Raw genomic sequence first — 24,317 nt, forward strand, 5'->3', positions numbered from 1 at the left:
TTGAAAGAATGATGATAAGGAGACATGTTATTTGATAATCTGAAAAATCATAAAAATGATTCTTGAAGCAAGAAAAAGCAACAAAGAACAAAGCTTGCAGAAAAAAAAATAGCGAAAAAATAGAAAAAAAAAGAGAAAAAGCAAGCAGAAAAAGCCAAAAGCTCTTAAAACCAAGAGGCAAGAGCAAAAAGCCAATAACCGTTAAAACCAAAAGGCAAGGGTAAATAAAAAGGATCCCAAGGCTTTGAGCATCAGTGGATAGGAGGGCCTAAAGGAATAAAATCCTGGCCTAAGCGGCTAAACCAAGCTGTCCCTAACCATGTGCTTGTGGCGTGAAGGTGTCAAGTGAATACTTGAGACTGAGCGGTTAAAGTTAAGGTCCAAAGCAAAAGAAGAGTGTGCTTAAGAACCCTGGACATCTCTAATTGGGGACTTTAGCAAAGCTGAGTCACAATCTGAAAAGGTTCACCCAATTATGTGTCTGTGGCATTTATGTATCCGGTGGTAATACTGGAAAACAAAGTGCTTAGGGCCACGGCCAAGACTCATAAAATAGCTGTGTTCAAGAATCATCATACTGAACTAGGAGAATCAATAACACTATCTAAACTCTGAGTTCCTATAGATGCCAATCACTCTGAACTTCAATGGATAAAGTAAGATGCCAAAACTATTCAAGAGGCAAAAAGCTACAAGTCCCGCTCATTTAATTGGAGCTATGTTTCATTGATAGTTTGGAATTTATAGTATATTCTCTTCTTTTTATCCAATTTGATTTTCAGTTGCTTGGGGACAAGCAACAATTTAAGTTTGGTGTTGTGATGAGCGGATAATTTATACGCTTTTTGGCATTGTTTTTAGTATGTTTTTAGTATAATCTAGTTACTTTTAGGGATGTTTTTATTAGTTTTTATGTTAAATTCACATTTCTGGACTTTACTATGAGTTTGTGTGTTTTTCTGTGATTTCAGGTATTTTCTGGCTGAAATTGAGGGACTTGAGCAAAAATCAGATTCAGAGGTTGAAGAAGGACTGCTGATGCTGTTGGATTCTGACCTCCCTGCACTCAAAGTGGATTTTCTGGAGCTACATAACTCAAAATGACGCGCTTTCAATTGAGTTGTAAAGTAGACATCCAGGGCTTTCCAACAATATATAATAGTCCATACTTTGGCCGAGTTTAGATGACGTAAAAGGGCATTGAACTACAGTTCTACGCTGCTGTCTGGAGTTAAACGCCAGAAACACGTCACAAGCCAGAGTTGAATGCCAGAAATACGTTACAAACTGGCGTTCAACTCCAAGAATGACCTCTACATGTGTAACATTCAAGCTCAGTCCAAGCACACACCAAGTGGGCCCCGGAAGTGGATTTATGCATCAATTACTTACTTCTGTAAACCCTAGTAACTAGTTTAGTATAAATAAGACTTTTTACTATTGTATTAGACATCTTATGATTTTTAGTTCATCTAAGGATCATATTGATCACGTATGGGGGCTGGCCATTCGGCCATGCCTGGACCTTTCACTTATGTAATTTCAACAGTAGAATTTCTACTCTCCATAGATTAAGGTGTGGAGCTCTGCTGTTCCTCAAAGATTAATGCAAAGTACTACTGTTTTTCTATTCAATTCAACTTATTCCGCTTCTAAGATATTCATTCGCACTTCAACCTGAATGTGATGAACGTGACAATCATCATCATTCCCTATGAACGCGTGCCTGACAACCACTTCCGTTCTACTTTAGATTGAATGAGTATCTCTTGGATCTCTTAATCAGAATCTTCGTGGTATAAGCTAGATTGATGGCGGCATTCATGAGAATCTGGAAAGTCTAAACCTTGTCTGTGGTATTCCGAGTAGGATTCTGGGATTGAATGACTGTGACGAGCTTCAAACTCGCGAGTGCTGAGCGTAGTGACAGACGCAAAAGGAGGGTGAATCCTATTCCAGTATGATCGAGAACCTCAGATGATTAGCCATGCTGTGACAGAGCATTTGGACCATTTTCACAAGAGGATAGGATGCAGCCATTGACAAGGGTGATGCCTCCAGACGATTAGCCATGCAGTGACAGCGCATTAGACCATTTTCCAGAGAGGATTAAAAGTAGCCATTGACAACGGTGATGTCCTTACATAAAGTCAGCCATGGAAAGGAGTAAGACTGATTGGATGAAGACAGCGGGAAAGCAGAGATTCAGAGGAACGAAAGCATCTCTATACACTTATCTGAAATTCTCACCAATGAATTACATGAGTGTTTCTATCCTTATTTTCTATCTATTTATTATTTATGTTTGAAAACTCCATAACTGTTTTATATCTGCCTGACTGAGATTTACAAGGTGATCATAGCTTGCTTCATACCAACAATCTCCGTGGGATCGACCCAGTGCACTTGCTGGTTAGTTGTATCGAAGTTGTGAATGAAAAACGATTTATTAAGACGTGCGTACAGAGTTTCTGGCGCCGTTGCCTGAGATCACAATTTCGTGCACCAGTTTGCCATAGAATGAATCATTTATTATTAAAATAGTTGGTAAGACGTTTTAATCTGGAAAGATAACCATCTCTGAAGCCTTAGCTGTTTTCTTATATTATTTTTCACACCAAACTGTTTATTGCTCTCCTTATTTTATTATTTATTGCTTTATGTGAATTGCACTTACCAAACCACCTTTTTTATTCGCCTGACTAAGTCCAACAAGATAAATATTACTTGCTCAGTCCGACAATCCTCGTGGGATCGATCCTCACTCACCTGAGGTATTACTTGGATGACCCAGTGCACTTGCCGATTAATTTGTGTGAGTTCACAATTTTTGCACCAGAGTGGAGGAAGGTGGTGAAGAGAATGAGAGAAACCGAGAGAGACTAAGAAGGAGAGGCCGAGAGGGAGAGAAACTGAATTCTAAGAGAAAGAGTGTGAGTAGTGACGGCTAAGAAAATAGAAGGGTAAGGCTTGGGGTTTCTCAAAAATAATATATATACAGGGATATTGATGCGACTCGGGGGTTGCGTCGGAATAGAATCTCTCAATGAAATCCTGTTGGTAGTATAGCTCTATCCAACAACAGTTCCCGAGTATCAAATTTAGAAGGAAATTGGTTGTCACAAGTTCAACCCCAATAGAAATAACCGAAGTATTCAAACCTTGGGTCGTCTCACACGGAATGGGCAAACATGTGCTTCAACATTGGTTAGAAATCCGGGGTTGTGAGTCATGAGCAAGAAATTAAACTATGAATCTTAACAAGCAAGTAATCTTAAAATGCAAGAAACTAATTCAAATAACTAAGCAAGATGTGAGCAATTCTAAACTAATGAGATAACATCCAATGTAATTCTACACTAAACTAAACAACTAACTATAACTAAGACAAAGCAATCAAGAATTTTGGGTTTTCAAATAGGAATGATAAAAGTAACTCTTGGCTAGGCATGGAAATTGGGGTCACTATCCTTGTCTAATAACCATATCTTGACAATTATGAGGAACCAAACTCATTAAGTCTACTTCTACACTTGAAGTATGTTAAATAGTTTGGTCAACATCAACCCATAAGGTCTAACCTACTTACTAATTGACTTAGTAGTAGGTTAGTGTCAATGGCTATCAAATTGACCACTAAGGGTTCTCAAATCATCAAATCTATTAGACCCAATGACTCAACTTTACCCAATTCCCTTAGCCTAGGCCAAGAGTAAAGAGAACTACTCCATAATCAAGGTAAATAATTCATCAAACACATGGTAAGCATTAACAAAAGACATATTCAAATTGAAATTAAATTGAAATCAATAAGTACCCACTAACAATTATCAACATACAATCACTCAAACAACACAATTAATCATAGAAATCACCAATGTAACATCAACAAGTCAAGATTCACAACATTCATGAAATGGGTATAAAATGACAGTTGACAAGAATTCATAAAACTAACACAAGATCTAAGCAAAATTATACTAAGGAATTCAAATTAAGCAATTAAAACTAGTAATAGACAAGATCCAATTCAAAATTCAACAAGGGAAGATCAAATTAAAGCTAGATCTAGAGAGGAACAAGGGTTTCTCTCCCAAGAAGAACAAAGAACCAAAAACTAGCTAAAAATTGTGTCTAAGTGTAAAATGATTTATCCCCCCTTTTCCCCTAGCATCTTTCGGTCTTTTTCATGCAGAAACAGCTTGAATTTGGGCCTGATGAGCCTCAGAAATCGCCAGGCACGATTTCCCTTAATGAGGTCACGTGCAGCTTTCTGCACGTGCGCGCCATGCGTGCGTGCGCGCCGATTGCTTTTGTGATCCACGCGTGCCCGCTAGGTGCGCGTGCGCGTCGGTGGGAATTCTCTGGCCCGCGCGGATGCATCCATCTTTGCACGCCACTTCCAGCTATCCTCATCCACCCGTGCGTGTGGAGTGCGCGTGCGCGCCAATGCTGAGTTTCCCAAAATCCAAATCTTCATATTCCTTCCTCTTGTGCATGCTTTCTTTCTCTCTTCTAGGCCATTCTTGCCCTATTAATTTTGAAATCACTCAATAAATACATCACGGCATCGAGTGGTAATAAAAGAGGATCAAAATATAGCAATTCTAAGGCAAAATAAGCATGTTTTTTATCATGGAGAAATATTAGGAAAGGAATACAAAACCATGCATTTCTTGTGAATAAGTGTGAGAAATATTGACAAAAACCCCCAAATTCTACACAATATAAACCACAAAATTGGGGTTTATCAAATCTCCCCACACTTATACCAAGCATGTCCTCATGCTTAAAAAAAAAGGGACCAAAGATCATGGTGAGAAAAGGGTTTATGAAATGCAAACTACCTAAGTGAATGCATGCAACTAATGTAAAATCATCTATCTACTTGGTCAAGGGTAAATCTATCCTCCAAGAACACATGTGAGCATATAGGGTGAAAATGATATGTAGTTCATAAATCCTACCAAATTAAACATCACTATGAAGTGCATATAACTTGCTAAATGAACGCTCGTGAAAGCCAGGAACAAAGAATTGAGCATCGAACCCTTACCAAAAGTGTATCCGCTCTATTCGCTCAAGTGTATAGGGTTCGTCACTCAATCCTCTCCTAATCATGCTTTCCAAGATTTGTCTTTCATCTAACAATCAACAATTACTTAATGCATGCTTACAAGTATCATGAGGTCTTATTCATGGGTTGTAATGGGGCTAGGGTGAAGGTAAGGATGTATATGGTCAAGTGAACTTAAAATTTGAGTCCTTGATTAACCTAGAATCCCACTAGACACATAGAACAACCTATACAACTATAATACATTACCTAGCTACCCTTAAGTTTCACTTTTTGCATACTCATGCATTCTTCTCAATTCACATCCCATATGCATTGTTTTTATTACTTTGTCTTGGGGCATCTTTGCCCCCTTTTATTGCTTTCTCTCTCTTTTTTTTTTGGTCCCCTTTTTCTTAGGGGTCTATGTACAAAAGTTTCAATGCATATGGTTCAATCATTCAATACATGAGTATGTTTTCAAATCATGGAATTTTCAATTTCAACTACAATACACATCTTTACATCTACCCAAATTTCCCAAGTATACCCTCCCAATTAATTGATACACATCTCCACTTACCTAAGCTAATCAAGAATCCAAATTTAGGGACATTCATTATTTTTCGCTTAGAGTTGTTGATGTGCTCTTTTCAAGAACAAAGAGGGTTTATCATAGGCTCAAAATTGGTTAGCAATGGTAGATAAAAGGGTTAAGGCCGTTTGGGAAAAGTGACTATTGAAATGATGGCCTCAATCATGTAAATGCATTCATACACAAAGTAATGGACATATAGAATCAGACAAAGCAAGGATTACAATCATAGAGAGAATAATGCACACAAGAATGGGAAATAATGGTTAGAAGATGTAACCATGCAATAGGCTCAAAACTTACATGCTTGTGTTCTTAGCTCAATCACTATGTTCCAGTAAGTTTACTGCAAAAATTTTTCAAAATTTGGTAGGGTACCCTAAAACATAGTTTCTTGGGGAAGAAGTTATTATTTTGACCAAGCAACTCTATAGAAACTAACCATCATGCAAGGAGTATTTACAAGCAAGACTAACTACACATGCAATGCACTAACTACTAAGCAAAAGATAAATCCATGGGTGTTGAAAAGAAGAGATTGTTACCCATGGAGATCGGTCGAACGACCTCTCCATACTTAGAATTTAGCACGGTCCTCCGTGCTACCAACAATGCGCAAAGGACAGTCGGGACCGGCACCTTCACTATCCCCTCCTTCAGAGCTCGCATCGCTTGGGTTTGAGGTGGATGTGAATATTTCTTGTTCCTCCATGCTAGGGGTAACACAATGCAGAAGCTTCTTAATGTAAGTATATCGGCATTGGTTGTACCGCTCATATCTATTAAGCTTCCGGTGTAGGTCTTCTATCCTTTGGTGTGTGGATCTTTGCCGTGGTGGTGATGATGAAGTGGAAGGAATAGTAGATGAGAGGGCTATGTCAAGGCTTGGGTTGTTCATAGGAAGATGTAAGTATTTTTTTGCTTGGGACCACATCGCCCTTAGCTGGAATTATAGCCTTCGTGTCCATGTCTTCCCAAGGAACACCCGCAGCAGCAACTAAATCGGATACCAATACTGGAAATGGCAAATTGCCCCGGGCGTGGACTTGTCCCATCGCTTGCTTGACAAGAAGCGGAATGTTCACCGGTCTCTCCGTGAGAATACACCAAACAAGTAAGGCAAGATCTGCCATGAAGGACGACTTGTGGGTGCTAGGTAGCACATAGTGAGATAGGATCTGGGCCCAAGCTCTAGCTTCCACAGTGAGAAAGCGAGCATCAATGCACTTAGGCCTCATCCGGAGTCGACCATGGGTCCAAAATGTCTCTGGCTCAGCAATGACTCGGAGGATCGAGTCCCAATCAAATCCAAACTTTTCTCGCTGATGTAAGACCTCTTGGTAGCCATCCATATCACTTGGTACCGGTAGGACATTAAGTACTTGTTGAATAGCCTCTTCTGAAACTGATACTTACTTTCGGCGCACGTAGTTAGTGTAGAATTCTACCACCCAAGAGAGGTTGATCTCCCGTGGTTTTCTCAAAAGAAACTCCCACCCCCGCCGTTCAATACGGGGTAAAATACAAGGAGCAACCTTGTCCGGCGGAGCGAGTAGATGCTCGGCATGATAGTTCCTCTCAACCATGGCGGGGAACACAAGTTCACAAAAGCGGTTGGAAAATCTTGAGGAATCCTTTGCCGGTTTGCTCTACTCATTCTCATTAATAGGAGCGGGTGCCTTTGCTTTCTTTAATGAAGAATGCGCCTTAGAGTTTGACCTTTAGGGTGCCCTTTTTACAGCCAGTTTTCTTGAAGCTTTCTCCTTACCTTTTTTGATGGCCATCCTGAAGAAGGAAGGGAAACAGGAAAACATTAAACCCAAAAAATCAATTTAACAAAATCATGCAAGTGAAAGATGGTGCCTAAAAGAAATATCACAACAAAGTGAATATAAAGGCATGGGTCACAACACTTGGCATGGGACGCAAGAGGAAGTAAAGCATGCAATAAGGCATGAGAAGAATGATCTCAAGCATCCATAACAAAAAGCAAGTCATGTTCAATGAGTATCTAATTGGTAGGTATACACTCTAAGCAAGCAAAGTGCACTCAATGCATTTAGAAGAAAGCAAGTGAATGGGGAGAAGCACCAAATTGAAAGTACATGATAAAAATAAACCAAAATGGCATTCATGCATTTCCTCGAACACTTGGCGTGCAATTATCAAGCAATGAGCAATTATGAGATACTCAACTAATTTGAAGCCCAAAATGAAATATCAATCATCACATAATCATCATTTATTGACAAAGATAAGGAAAAATAATCAAGAAGATCCATTAAAGCAAATTAAACTCAAATTCAACATCCATGGAAAAGCAAGAAAAAAAAAGTAAATAAACAAACAAAAAGCAAGTGGTATAATCATGCAACTAAAAGAGAGATTAAGTAAAGCAACAAAAAGAATCTAACTAATAGAAGAAATAATGCAAAGAAAGTAATAGATGAGATGTAGAAGAAGTAGAACCTTGAGAAGTGTAAAAGAACAAGGTAGAATTTGCTTTTGTGAAGATGAGAAAGAGATAAAAAAGATGTAGTGCTACCGGAAGAGGTGGTTGTCACCGGTGAGTGGGCGGAGATGGTGGTGAAGTATGGAAGAAGAAAAGGAAGAGAAGAGAGGTGATGGAGAAAGAGGAAGAAGAAAGAAGAAAAGAAAAGAGGTGAGAAAGAGGGATAGAACAGGGTGCGCCAGTTTTTAAACTGGTTCGCGCGATCGGCGCACGCGCGCACGGTGCGCTGGCGCTTCAGTGAGTGTTGGGCAAGGGATGCGTACGCGTCAATGGCGCACACGCGTGAGGTCAGTTATGCCCCTGGCATGGAGTTGGCACAAAGTAGGCCCAACTCTCAGGTGAGTTGTACCAGGGGGTCATGCAGCACAGGCGCGCGGGCGCGCACCTTGCGTAGACGCGTGCCTGAGTGGATTGGCAACCGGAGCGGACGCGCGCAGTGCACGGATGTGTCGGTGTGGGCACAAGTGTGGCATAAGTGTGGCAAAACTCTCTGGTTTTTTGTACCAGAGAGGTCAGATTGCACCATCGGCGCGCGCACGGACAGTGCGCTTGCACGTCGATGGCACAAAGTGGGCATGACTCTCGGGTGTTTTGCCCAGGAGTATAAAATCCACCACCGGCGCGCGCGCGCAAGGTGCGCTGGCGCGTCGGTGCCCTTTTTTCCTTTTTCCTCTTTTTTTTTTTTTTTTACATAGCAAAAGCTATTTTAACACATTCTTGGTAGGTGTTTAACCTAGTTGTCAAAGAGAACACTTCACAATTTCATGCATTATTCAAAACATGGCATTTCCTCTACTTCAACAATTCATCCATACAAAAATGGTGAGAACTATATGAACATCCTATCTATTCAACAAGAACAATAAAGCTAGCAATCCTATGCAATCAACAACATCAAGAAATCACAAAATTCACAAAAATCTAGAGCTAAAAGCAAGAATATACACAAGGAAGATCTTACCACGGTGGGGTGCCTCCCACCAAGCACTTTTCTTTAATGTCCTTAAGTTGGACGGTCAGTTGCTCATGCTTCTCCTTCTCTAGGTGTATCCTCCAATAGGAACACCTCTAGCTCTTTTGGGAGCTTGTAGCCATGATACTTCTTCACTCTATGTCCATTCACCTTGAAAGTTGCTTCACTTTTAGGATCAAACAACTCCACCACTCCATAGGGCTTTATCTCCTTTACCTTGAAAGGTCCTTCCCATCTAGAGCGGAGCTTGCCAGGCATGAATCGAAGCCTCGAGTTGTAGAGGAGAACCTCATCACCTTCTTGAAAGTCCTTCTTCCGGATGTGATGGTCATGAAATGCTTTAGTCTTTTCTTTGTAGATCTGGGCATTCTCATATGATTCATTCCTTAAACACTCAAGTTCCTCTAGCTGTAATTTTCTGGCTTCACCTGCTTTGGTCGAATCCATGTTGCACTGCTTTACCGCCCAACAGGCTCTATGCTCAATCTCCACCGGAAGGTGGCATGCCTTACCATAGACGATCCGGAAGGGGCTCATCCCTAACGGAGTCTTGTAGGCCGTTCTATACGCCCATAGTGCATCTCCTAACCGGAGGCTCCAATCCTTCCTTTGTGGATTGACCACTTTCTCCAAGATTCTCTTAATCTCCCGGTTGGACACTTTCGCTTGTCCATTGGTTTGCGGATGATAAGCAGTAGCAATCTTATGCGATACTCCCTAGCGCTTGAGCAATGCCTCTACTTTCTTGTTACAAAAGTGGGATCCTTGGTCGCTCACGATTGCTCGTGGCGACCCATAACGGCATACAATGTTATTCCTAATAAAAGAAATGACAGTATTGGCGTCGTCAAGGTGGGTAGGTATTGCTTCTACCCACTTTGACATGTAGTCAACCGCTAACAGAATATACAGATACCCACTAGAGTTGGGAAACGGTCCCATAAAGTCAATGCCCTATACATCAAATATCTCACAGAACAACATAGGTTGCTGAGGCATCTCATCCCTTTGGGATGTGTTTCCCGACTTCTAACACTGATGGCAAGACACACAGAACCGGTTAGTATCCTTGAATAAGGTTGGCCACCAGAATCTACAATCCAACACCTTTTTAGCGGTCCTTTGTGGGCCAAAGTGGCCACCACATTTGGACGAATGGCAAGCTTCAAGAATGGGTTGGATTTCAGATTCCGGGATACATCTTCAAATTACTTGGTCCACTCCCCTCTTCCACAAGTGAGGGTCATCCCAAATATAGTATTTGGAATCACTCCTCAACTTATCCCTTTGGTGTTTAGAAAAGTTGGGAGGGAAGAGTTTCGCAACCAAGTAGTTCGCCATTGGGGCAAACCAAGGAAAACTATCCGTCATGGCATGCAAACTATCCAATGGAAATGAGTCATTGATCGGAAATGGGTCAAATTTTAAATTCTCAATGCAGTTTAAATGATCTGCAACCAGGTTTTGAGATCCACTCCGGTCCCTAATCTCAATGTTGAATTCTTGCAAAAGCAAGATCCAACGTATGAGTCTAGGCTTTGACTCATTCTTTGTCAATAAGTACTTTAAAGCTGCATGATCCGTGTATACCACTATCTTTGATCCTAGCAAATAAGATCTGAATTTATCTAAAGCATGAACAATAGCTAGGAGTTCCTTTTCGGTAGTGGTATAGTTGGATTGTACTGCATCCAGTGTTTTAGAAGAGTAAGCAATGACATAAGGGAGTTTACCATCGCGCTGTGCAAGCGCGGCACCTACAGCTTGGTTTGACGCATCGCACATTATTTCGAATGGCAACGTCCAGTTGGGGCCTACAGCTTAGTTCTTCAAAAGCTTTCACACATTCACTGTCAAACTCAAAATCCACATCTTTTTGGAGTAGGCGCGACAATGGCAAAGCAATCTTGCTGAAGTCTTTGATAAACGCATATAGAATCCTGCATGGCCTAAAACCGAGCGGACCTCCCTCACAGATAAGGGGTGAGGTAAAGTGGTGATAACATCGACCTTGGCCGGGTCTACAGAAATGCCTTCATGAGATACTACATGTCCTAACACTATACATTGTCTTACCATAAAGTGACACTTTTCAAAATTTAAGACAAGGTTAGTGTCAACACATCTAGCTAAGACCTTGGCCAAGTTCTCTAAGCAACAATCAAATGAAGTTCTATAAACACTAAAGTCATCCATAAAGACTTCCAGACAATTTTCCATTAGATCGGAAAAGACACTCGTCATACACCACTGAAAAGTAGCAGGTGCATTACATAGTCCAAAGGGCATCCTTTTATAGGTAAAGGTGCCAAACGGACAAGTGAATGTGGTCTTTTCCTGATCTTCAGGAGCAATGTGAATCTGGAAGTAACCAGTGAATCCATCAAGAAAACAATAATGGGATTTACCTGCCAAACGGTCCAACATCTGATCGATAAAGAGCAAAGGGTAGTGGTCCTTTCTTGTAGCGGCGTTCAATCTTCTATAATCAATGCACACTTGCCATGCATTTTGTACTCTCTTGGTGACCACTTCACCATCATCCTTTTTTAACTGCAGTGATGCCCGATTTCTTGGGAATAACCTGGACCGGGCTCACCCATTCACTATCAGAAATTGGGTATAGGATACCCACATCAAGTAGCCTAGTGACCTCCTTCTTTACCACATCGAGGATAGTTGGGTTGAGCCTTCTTTGCGGTTGCCTAACCGGTCTAGCTCCCTCTTGGAGAAATATACAATGCATGCACTTGCGAGGATCAATCCCTACAATATCGGCTAGGCTCCATCCAATTGCTTTCTTGTACCTTCTTAGAACATCTAGGAGCTTCCCTTCTTCTTCACTTGAAAGCTCACAAGCAATAATGACTGGAAACCTTTGGTTGTCCTCTAAGAAAGCATATTTCAAATGAGATAGAAGAGGTTTTAATTCACTCTTTACCTCAAGCTGAGGTTCCTTGTCATCAAGCTCGCAGATTTCACTCTCAACATCTTTCTTATGTTCATCCTCTTGGTCATCCGTCTCTTCAACAATGGGATAGCATATCTTGTTATGGTCTTCTTCTTGCACTTTCACTACCACTTCATCAATTACATCACATCGGAGAACGGAATGCTCTTTGGGAGGATGCTTCATGGCTTCTTCCAAATTGAACTTGATAGTCTTGTCTCCAACCTTAAAGGAATATGTGCCGGTGAAGGCATCTAACTTAAATTTAGAGGTCTTGAGGAAGGGTCTACCAAGTAGAACGGAGGATGAGCTTCTATTTTCTGTTGGAGGCATTTCGAGGATGTAAAAGTCAACCAGAAAAACCAAATCCTCGATCGCCACAAGTACATCTTCGGCTATTCCTATCACCGTGATCACACTTTTATCGGCTAAGGCAAACCTCGCCGCCGACTTCTTTAATGGAGATAAATTCAACTGCACAAAGATAGAAAGCGGCATGATGCTTACACAAGCTCCCAAGTCACACATACAATCATGAAAAGTGCGCCCACCAATACAACAAGACACCAAACAAGGTCCAGGGTCACCACATTTCTTTGGAATAGGTTCCATCAAGGAAGAAATTGAACTACCCAAGGATAATGTCTCCAATTCTCCTATCCTATCCTTGTGTGTACACAAGTCTTTCAAAAATTTTGCATACTTTGAAATTTGTTGGATAGCATCAAGAAGTTGTATAGTTACCTCAACCTTCTTGAACACTTGAATCATGTTCAAATCAAATTCCGGTGTTTTCTTTGCCTTCTTCACCATGGAAGGGAATGAAATAGGAATGGACTCATCCACTATAGCTTTACTCTTGGGTTCCTTGAGGCTTACTCCTTCTTCCTCATGCCTTTTGTCTACCTCCTCTTCTTTATGTGGAGCTTCAACAACCACTTCTTCCTCATGAATGTCTTCCATGACCCTTGGAGGTATCTCCTCTAATGTAGTCCCCGACCATAGAGTGATGGCATTGAGACCGCCCTTTGGGTTTGGTTGGGGTTGGGATGGAAGGTTAGAAGAGCTTGAGGGTTGGTTGGTGTTATTGTTGGGGGGTGAGGGTTGGTTTGACATGGCCATCTTTGAGAGCATGTTGGTGAGGTTAGCTAATTGAGCGTCCAAGGCCTCAAATTGAGCCTTGTTGCTCTCGTCCCGTTTCTCCATGGCAGCTCTAAGCTCATCAACTTGATTGTTGGAAGATGGAGGGATTTGATTGGATTATTGTCTATGGTGTGGTGCTTGGTACTTAGTGTAGTTGTTTTAGTTTTGGTTAGAGTGACCTTGGTTGGCTTGATAGTTGGTGTTGTTATGGTGGTATTGAGATGAAGATTGGTTGTTGTTATGATGAGAAGAAGAGTTGTTCCATTTTTGGTTTTGATTGCTCCCTTGTGCATTATCCCTCCACCCTTGATGTTGATTACCACCATGAGGGTAATTGTTTTGGCCTTGAGGAGGATAGGGTGGACGGTTGTTGTAATTCACATTGGCCACTGCAAGAGCATGTTTCTCTTGAATTTGATGGCATTGATCGGTGTAATGTGTGGTGCTAGAGCACAAACCACAAATCCTAAGAGGGCCTTCAAGTTGGGCAACTGGAGGTGGGGCTTGGATGGCTTGGATGGAGTAGTATTCCTTTTGATCCTTTTGTATTTGTGTGAGGATGGTGGTCATATCCCCAAGTGCTTTGGTTAGGCTTGCTTCGGAAGGGGATGGTTCTACTACACCCTTGAGAGGATTACTTCTCACCCTTGTATGTTGTGTAGCCTCGGCAACATCCTTTATCAAATTCCAAGCTTCTCCATCCGTCTTGTTTTTCGAAAGGGAACCACCACTAGAAGCGGTGAGAAATCTTCTATCTTCCACACAAAGACCTCCGATGAAGTAGCTAATGAGCAAGTGAGTGTTCATTCCATCATGTAGACAAGATTCCAATAGCCTCTTGAACCGAGACCAATACTCGTACAAACTCTCTTGGTCTTTTTGCATTATACCCAAAATCTCCTTCCGGATGTAGTCGGTCTTCTCCGGTGGGAAGAATTTATCTAGAAACTCTCTTCTCAAGAAATTCCAATTAGTTGCAATCTCATCCGGTAGTGAATAAAATCATGTCTTCGCTTGCCCTTCAAGAGAGAAAGGGAAGGCAAAAACCATGATAGCCACCTCATCGGCTCCATGCCTTCGAGCCGTAGAACAAGCAACTTGAAAATCCTTTAGATGTCGGATAGGGTCTTGACCCGACAACCCATGATACTTAGGAATTAGATGTATCAAGCTACTCTTCAACTCAAAGTTTGGATCAAGGTTAGGCTACCTTGCTTGCAACGGATGAAGTATGATATCTGGAGCTCCTTGCTCATGCAAAGTGATCCGTCGTGGCTCCGTCATGTGTGGCTCACCTGTAGGATGCAAAGATGTATTATTAGTGCCAACAGAAGAATAGGAAGTAGCGGACTCCAAGTCACTCTCGGCACCGCCTAGTGGTTCGGTATGTTCCTCAAAAGAGGCCGAAGTACTAGCCGTATAATCCAACTGCCGTCTAGCTTGCCGAGTGTGCAACAAAGTTCTTTCAATCTCAGGGTCAAACTCGGCTAAGCTAGAATTCAGCTTAGACCGAGTCATCAAACTTGGGAATCATAGCACACAAACAAAAGAAATTTAAACTAAAGCTAAGTATTAAAAGAAAGTAAACTATCTACAATATTCACATATTCACATAACCAATATCAAGGCATATGTTGCAACCATTCCCCCTGCAACGGCGCCAAAAATTTGATGCGACTCGGGGGTTGCGTCAGAATATAATCTCTCAATGAAATCCCATTGGTAGTATAGCTTTATCCAATAACAGTTCCCGAGTATCAAATTTAGAAGGGAAATTGGTTGTCACAAGTTCAACCCCAATAGAAAAAATCGAAGTATTCAAACCTCGGGTCACAAGGAATGGGCAAACATGTGCTTCAACATTGGTTAGAAATTTGGGGTTGTGAGTCATGAGCAAGAAATTAAACTATGAATCTTAACAAGCAAGTAATCTTAAAATGCAAGAAACTAATTCAAATAACTAAGCAAGATGTGAGCAATTCTAAACTAATGAGATCACATCCAATGTAATTCTACACCAAACTAAACAACTAACTATAACTAAGACAAATCAATCAAGAATTTTGGGTTATCAAATAGGAATGATAAAAGCAACTCTTGGCTAGGCATGGGAATTGGGGTGATGAGCGGATAATTCATACGCTTTTTGGCATTGTTTTTAGTATGTTTTTAGTATATTTTAGTTAGTTTTTATTATGTTTTTATTAGTTTTCAAATAAAAATCACTTTTCTGGGCTTTACTATGAGTTTGTGTGTTTTTCTGTGATTTCAGGTATTTTCTGGCTGAAATTGAGGGACCTGAGCAAAAATCTGATTCAGAGGCTGAAAAAGGACTGCAAATTCTGTTGGATTCTGACCTCTCTACACTTAAAGTGGATTTTCTGGAGCTACAAAAGCTCAATTGGTGCGCTCTCAATTGCGTTGTAAAGTAGATATCCTGGGCTTTCCAGCAATATATAATAGTCCATACTTTGCCCGAGATTTGATGGCCCAAACAGGCGTTCTAAGTCAGCTCAAGAATTCTGGCGTTTAACTCCAGAACTGGCACAAAAGCTGGAGTTAAATGCCCAAACTGGCATAAAAGCTGGCGTTTAACTCCAAGAAATGTCTCTACACATGAAAGCTTCAATGCTCAGCCCAAGCACACACCAAGTGGGCCCCGGAAGTGGAATTTTACAATAAACACCCTAGCTTACTCATTTTCTGTAACCCTAGGTCACTAGTTTACTATAAATACTACTTTCAGTGATTCATATTGTACCTCATGACACTTTACACGTTTCTTGTTGTGTTCTCTATGGCATGAGTCTCTAAACCCCATTGTTGGGGTGAGGAGCTCTGCTGTTCTTCATGAATTAATGCAATTACTACTGTTTTCCATTCTATTACGCTTGCTTCCATTCTAAGATATTCATTTGCACTTCAACTTGATGAATGTGATGATTCGTGACACTCATTATCATTCTCACCTATGAACGCGTGCCTGACAACCACCTCCGTTCTACCTTAGATTGAATGCATATCTCTTAGCCTCATGATTCAAATCAGAGTCTTCGTGGTATAAGCTAGAATCATTGGCGGTCATTCCTGAGATCCAGAATGTCTAAACCTTGTCTGTGGTATTCTGAGTAAGATCTGGGAAGGGATGACTATGACGAGCTTCAAACTCACGATTGTTGGGCGTAGTGACAGACGCAAAAGGATCAATGGATCCTATTCCGACATGATCAAGAACCGACAGATGATTAGCCGTGCGGTGACAGCGCATTTGGAACATTTTCACTGAGAGGACGGGATGTAGCCATTGACAACGGTGCTGCCCAACATAAAGCTTGCCATGGAAGGAGTCTTGCGTGCATGAAGAAGAAGACAGTAGGAAAGCAGAGGTTCAGAAGACAAAGCATCTCCAAAGCCTCAACCTGTTCTTTGTTACTGCATAACAAGTATTTATTTCATGTTCTTTTACTTTTTACAATTAAATCTGAGAATTATTGATATCCTGACTAAGAGTTACAAGATAATCATAGCTTGCTTCAAGCCGACAATCTCCGTGGGATCGACCCTTACTCACGTAAGGTATTACTTGGACGACCCAGTGCACTTGCTGGTTAGTTGTGCGGAGTTACAAAAGTGTGATTGTAATTTCGTGCACCAAGTTTTTGGCGCCGTTGCCGGGGATTGTTCGAGTTTGGACAATTGACGGTTTATCTTGTTGCTTAGATTAGGAATATTTTATTTTTGTTGGTTTAGAGTCTTTTATTTGAGTTTAGTTTCATATTTTAAGTTTGGTGTCAATTGCATGCTTTTATTTTCTTTTAATTTTCGAAATTGCATGTCCTTAGTTCTTTCTTGATCTTTAAAAATTCTAAGTTTGGTGTCTTCTTTGTGTTTTTCCTTTAATTTTTTGAAAAATTGTGTTTGACTTTCTAAAAATTTTAAGTTTGGTGTTTTTGTGCTTTTATTTACTTAAAAATTTTTCAAAAAAGTGTTCTTGGTGTTCATCTTGACATTCAAAGTTTTCTTGTTTGTTCTCTGTGTTTTGATCTAAAATTTCTAAGTTTAGTGTCATTTGTTGTTTTTCTCTTTCCGCATTAAAATTAAAAAATAAAAAAAATATCCTTTCCTTATTTTACTCATAAATTTCGAAATTTTGCATTAATTTAGTCAAAGATTTTCAAAATCATATCTTTTTTTTAGTCAAGTCAATATTCTAATTTCAAAAATTGATCTTTTCAAATCTTTTTCAAAAATCAAATCTTTTTAATTTCTTCAATCATATCTTTTCAATCATATCTTTTTTTTAATTTGCAATCATATCTTCTCAATCATATCTTTTTCAAAATAATTTTCAATCATATCTTTTTAATTGCTAATTTCAAAATCTTTTTAATTAATTTAGTTTTCAATTTGCTTTTATTTTATTTTCTTTTTGTTTTCGAAATTTTATTTTATTTTCCATTTATTTTACTTATTATTTTCGGTTACTTTTAAATAAAAAAAATAATTCATATCAATTCTCTTTTCTCCATCATGGACATAAGTGGAAGTGAACAGTCCAGAAGGACTCTGGGGTCATATGCTAACCCCATTACAGCTGCATATGGGAGTAGCATCTGTATACCTCCCATCAAAGCAAGCAGCTTTGAGCTAAACCCTCAGCTCATTATCATGGTGCAGCAAAATTGCCAGTATTCTGGTCTTCCACAGGAAGAACCTACTGAGTTACTGGCACAGTTCTTACAAATTGCTGACACAATACGTGATAAAGAAGTGGATCAGGATGTCTACAGATTATTATTGTTTCCATTTGCTATAAAAGATCAAGCTAAGAGGTGGTTAAATAACCAACCCACATCAAGCATAAAAACATGGAGGCAATTAACAGACAAATTTCTGAATCAATTTTACCCTCTAAGAAGGATGACACAGCTAAGGCTGGACATCCAAGGCTTTAAACAAGTGGATCATGAATCCCTTTATAATGCCTGGGAGAGGTATAGAGGGATGCTGAGAAAATGCTCTTCTGAAATGTTTTCAGAGTGGGTACAGTTAGACATCTTTTACTATGGGCTTACAGAAAAAGCTCAGATGTCCCTAGACCACTCAGCTGGTAGATCTATACACATGAGAAAAACAATTGAAGAGGCTCAAGAACTCATAGATACAGTTGCTAGAAATCAACATCTGTACTCAAACAGTGAGTCCTCCATAAAAGAAGAGGCTATGGCAGTAACTACTGATCCCAATCCTAAAGAACAGATTGTGGAACTTAATCAGCAATTACTCCTTATGACAAAACAATTAGCAGAATTCAAAGAGATGCTCCAAGACACTAAAAATGCTAACAAGAATATAGAAGCACAATTGAATTAGACAAGACAGCAGCTATCTAAACAGATAACAGAAGAATGCCAAGTTGTCCAACTAAGGAGCGGGAAGACATTGAATAACTCAGCTCAAAGTAGCAAAAAGTCAAGAAAGAAACAAATGACAGAGGATGACCAAACCACTGCCCAAAATCCCTCTGAGGACATCAAGAGCCCAGAGAGGAATAACTCTGGCGTTCAAACGCCAGAAAAGGGGGAAAAGTTGGCGTTAAACGCTCATTCCTTGTCCAGTTCTGGCGTTCAAACGCCAGAAAAGGGTGGGAAGCTGGCGTTAAACGCCCATCCAGCACCCAATCCTGGCGTTCAAACGCCAATGAGGGATCAGACACCTACAAGTGCTGATAGTAACCCCTCTAAGAAGGCTTCTCTAACCACTCCTGTAGGGAATAAACCTGCAGCAACTAAGGTTGAAGAATATAAAGCCAAGATGTCTTATCCTCAGAAACTCCGCCAAGCAGAACAGGATAAACAATTTGCCCGCTTTGTAGACTATCTCAGGACTCTTGAAATAAAGATTCCATTTGCAGAGGCACTTGAGCAAATACCCTCTTATGGTAAGTTCATGAAAGAGATCTTAAGTCATAAGAAGGATTGGAGAGAAACTGAAAAAGTGTTTCTCACTGAAGAATGCAGTGCAGTCATTCTGAAAAGCTTACCAGAGAAGCTTCAAGATCCAGGAAGCTTTATGATACCATGCACATTAGAGGGTGCCTGTACCAAGACAGCCCTATGTGACCTTGGAGCAAGTATCAATCTAATACCTGCATCCACTATCAGAAAGCTTGGGTTGACTGAAGAAGTCAAACCAACCCGGATATGTCTTCAACTTGCTGATGGCTCCATTAAATATCCATTAGGCATCATTGAAGACATGATTGTCAAGGTTGGGCCATTTGCCTTTCCCACTGACTTTGTAGTGCTGGAAATGGAGGAGCACAAGAGTGCAACTCTCATTCTAGGAAGACCTTTCCTAGCAACTGGACAAACTCTTATTGATGTACAAAAAGGGGAAGTGACCCTGAGAGTCAATGAGGATGAGTTCAAGTTAAATGCTGTCAAAGCTATGCAACATCCAGACACATCAAATGACTGCATGAACACTAATATTATTGACTCTTTAGTGGAAGAGATCAATATGACTGAGAGTCTTGAATCAGAGCTAGAAGACATCTTTATAGATGTTCAGCCTGATCTGGAGGAATCAGAGGAAATAAAAGTACCTCTAAAAATCCCTCAGGAAGAGGAGAAACCTCCTAAACCTGAGCTCAAACCACTACCACCATTCCTGAAATATGCATTTTTGGGGAGGGTGACACTTTTCCAGTGATCATAAGCTCTGCTTTAAATTCACAGGAAGAGAAAGTACTAATTCAAGTGCTAAGGACACACAAGACAGCTCTTGGGTGGTCCATAAGTGACCTTAAGGGAATTAGCCCAGCAAGATGTATGCACAAGATCCTATTAGAGGATAATGCTAAGCCAGTGGTTCAACCACGGAGGCGGCTAAATCCAGCCATGAAGGAAGTGGTGCAGAAAGAGGTCACTAAGTTACTAGAGGCTGGGATTATTTATCCTATTTCTGATATCCCCTGGGTGAGCCCTGTCCAAGTTGTCCCCAAGAAGGGAGGCATGACAGTGGTTCATAATGAAAAGAATGAACTGGTTCCTACAAGAACAGTTACAGGGTGGCGTATGTGTATTGACTACAGAAGGCTCAATATAGCCACTCAAAAGGATCACTTTCCTTTACCATTCATAGACCAGATGCTAGAGAGACTAGCAGGTCATGAATATTACTGCTTTTTGAATGGCTATTCAGGTTACAACCAAATTACAGTGGATCCTCAGGACCAAGAGAAAACAGCATTCACATGTCCTTCTGGAGTATTTGCCTACAGAAGGATGCCTTTTGGTCTGTACAATGCACCTGCGACCATTCAGAGATGCATGCTCTCTATTTTCTCTGATATGGTGGAAAAATTTCTGAAAGTCTTCATGGATAACTTTTCAGTATTTGGAGACTCATTCAGCTCCTGTCTTGACCATTTAGCACTTGTTCTGAAAAGATGCCAAGAGACCAACCTAGTTTTAAACTGGGAAAAATGTCACTTCATGGTGACTGAAGGAATTGTCCTTGGGCATAAAATCTCAAACAAGGGAATAGAGGTGGATCAAGCTAAAGTGGAAGTAATTGAAAAATTACCACCACCTGCCAATGTAAAGGCAATCAAAAGCTTTCTGGGACATGCAGGATTCTATAGGAGGTTCATAAAGGATTTTTCAAAAATTGCAAAACCTCTAAGCAACCTGGTAGCTGCTGACATGCCATTTATATTTGACACAGAGTGTCTGCAGGCGTTTGAAACCCTGAAAGCCAAGCTGGTCACAGCACCAGTCATCTCTGCACCTGACTGGACATTACCATTCGAACTAATGTGTGATGCCAGTAACCATGCCATTGGTGCAGTGTTGGGACAGAGGCATAACAAGCTTCTGCATGTCATTTACTATGCTAGCCGTGTTTTAAATGATGCACAGAAGAATTACACAACCACCGAAAAAGAGTTACTTGCAGTGGTTTATGCCATTGAAAAGTTTAGATCCTATTTAGTAGGTTCAAAAGTGATTGTGTATACTGACCATGCTGCTCTTAAATATCTACTCACAAAGCAGGATTCAAAACCCAGGCTCATAAGATGGGTGTTGCTTCTGCAAGAGTTTGATATAGAAATAAGAGACAGAAAAGGGACAGAGAACTAGGTAGCTGATCACCTATCCCGGTTAGAACCAGTGGCTGGGGCGTCCCTCCCTTCCACTGAGATCTCTGAACCCTTTCCGGATGAGCAACTCTTTGCCATTCAGGAGGCACCATGGTTTGCAGACATTACAAATTATAAAGCTGTGAGGTTCATACCCCAGGAGTACAGCAGGATGCAAAAGAAAAAACTAATTTCTGATGCAAAGTACTACTTATGGGATGAAACATATCTCTTTAAGAGATGCGCTGACGGAATGATCCGCAAATGCGTCCCTAGAGAGGAGGCACAGAAGATCCTGTGGCATTGCCATGGATCACAGTATGGAGGACATTTCGGAAGTGAGCGAACAACCACTAAAGTCCTCCAATGTGGCTTCTATTGGCCTACTCTTAATAGAGATGCCCGAGAATTTGTGCGTAACTGTGACAGTTGCCAAAGAGCTGGTAACTTGCCCCATGGTTATGCCATGCCTCAACAAGGGATATTAGAGATTGAGTTGTTTGATGTATGGGGTATAGACTTCATGGGTCCTTTCCCACCATCATACTCAAACACTTACATTCTGGTGGCAGTAGACTACGTATATAAATGGGTGGAAGCAATTGCCACACCCACTAATGATACCAAGATTGTGCTGAAGTTCCTCCAGAAACATATTTTCAGCAGATTTGGTGTTCCCAGAGTACTAATCAGTGATGGGGGAACCCATTTCTGCAATGAACAGCTTTACTCTGCTATGGTTCGATATGGAATTAGCCACAAAGTAGCAACTCCGTATCATCCACAGACAAATGGGCAAGCTGAAGTCTCTAATAGAGAACTAAAGAGAATCCTAGAACGGACTGTAATTGCCCGTAGAAAGGATTGGGCAAAAAGCTTGGATGATGCTCTATGGGCATACAGAATAGCATTCAAGACTCCTATAGGAACCTCTCCATACCAGCTTGTGTATGGCAAGGCTTGTCATCTGCCCGTAGAACTGGAATATAAAGCCTACTGGGCAATCAGATTCCTAAACATGGATGCTAAGTTAGCTGGTGAGAAAAGATTGCTCCAGCTAAATGAGCTGGAAGAGTTCAGACTCAATGCTTTTGAAAATGAAAAAATTTATAAGGAAAAAGCAAAAAAGTGGCATGACAAGAAATTGTCATCCAGAATCTTTGAGCCAGGACAAAAAGTTCTACTATTTAACTCTAGGCTCAGATTATTCCCTGGGAAATTAAAATCCCGGTGGAAGGGACCATATGTGATTACAAGAGTGTCACCATATGGATATGTTGAGCTTCAAGATATTGATTCTGACAAAAAGTTCATTGTCAATGGACAGAGAATCAAACATTGTCTTGAAGGTAATTTTGAGCAAAAATGCTCAAAACTGAGGCTTGAATGAAGCTCAGTAAAGGTCCAGCTAAAGACAATAAAGAAGCGCTTGCTGGGAGGCAACCCAGCCATTAGCAAGTTATTTATTTTAATTAATACTTGTAGAGGTTTGATATACATTTTCATCAAAGGCTAAGCATCAAAATTGAAGGAATTCACATAGTTACAGAAGGATTCAGTACAAAAAGCAGAGAAAAGGAGCTTGCTGGAAAGAAAACACCAGTAAGGGGCATTTTGGGCGTTAAACGCCAAAATGGGTACCATTCTGGGCGTTTAACGCCAAATTTGTAGTATCCTGGGCATTCAGCAAAACGCCCAGTGATAAAGGAGTTTCTGGCATTTAACGCCAGCCAGGGTACCTAGCTGGGCGTTAAACGCCCATAATGGCCAACAACTGGGCGTTAAACGTCAGAATGGATACCATTCTGGGCGTTTAACGCCAGATAGACAGGGGGAGGAGATTTTGTTTCCAACTTCAATTTTTTTCAAATTTTCATGTTTTGACTCATAATTTTATGCATAAACATGTTTCAAACTTTCATCATTCACCCTTAATTCTCATCATTCAATAATTTTCTAAATTATCTCTCAAAATTCTTTCAAATCCTTTCCAAATCTTCTTCAAAAACTCAAATATCTTCTCAAATTCTTTCCATATCTTTTCACATCTCTCTCAAATTTTTCGAAAGCCATCCCCTCCTCCTATAAATATAGTTTCGGCCATCCCCTCCTCTACACCATTCAAATTTATCTCTTCTCCTCTCTCCTCCCTTTCCTTTTTTTTGCTTGAGGGCAAGCAAACCTCTAAGTTTGGTGTGCTTTTCCGTGATCACTGAGCTAAGACTCATCAAGATCATGGCACCTAAGGGAAAACAAACCAAATCAAGAGGCAAGAAAGAGAATACTCCAAAGAGTCTTTGGAATCAAGAGAGGTTCCTAACCAAAGAACATGCAGACCATTACTACAAAATAATGGGTCTGAGGTCAGTGATCTCGGAAGTTAAATTCAATCTGAAAGAAGATGAATATCCGGAGATCCAAGAGCAAATTCGAAACAGAGGATGGGAAATTCTAGCCAATCCTAAAACAAAGGTTAGAAAAAATATGGTTCAGGAATTCTACTCAAATCTGTGGCTGACAGATAAGCAGAGAATGACTGGAACTGCCTTTCATACTTATAGAACCATGGTCAGAGGAAGAATTATTTACTTCCATCTGGACAAAATAAGAGAGGTCTTCAAACTGCCTCAACTACAAGATGATCCTGAATCCTTTAATAGGAGAATGGTGAGAGTAGATAAGGGGCTTGATCAAGTTCTAGAGGACATATGCCTCCCTGGAACTAAGTGGATAACCAATTCCAAAGGTGTCCCAAACCAACTCAGGAGAGGAGATCTCAAACCAGTTGCAAGAGGCTGGCTGGACTTCATTGGGCGTTCTATATTGCCCACTAGCAACCGCTCTGAGGTCACTGTCAAAAGAGCAGTGATGATTCATTGTATTATGCTTGGAAAGGAAGTGCAGATTCATCATCTGATTTCTTGTGAGATTTACACAATTGC

This window comes from Arachis ipaensis, chromosome B1 (assembly GCF_059453495.1).
Source record: "Arachis ipaensis isolate K30076 ecotype BB chromosome B1, ASM5945349v1, whole genome shotgun sequence".
Lineage (NCBI taxonomy): Eukaryota > Viridiplantae > Streptophyta > Magnoliopsida > Fabales > Fabaceae > Arachis > Arachis ipaensis.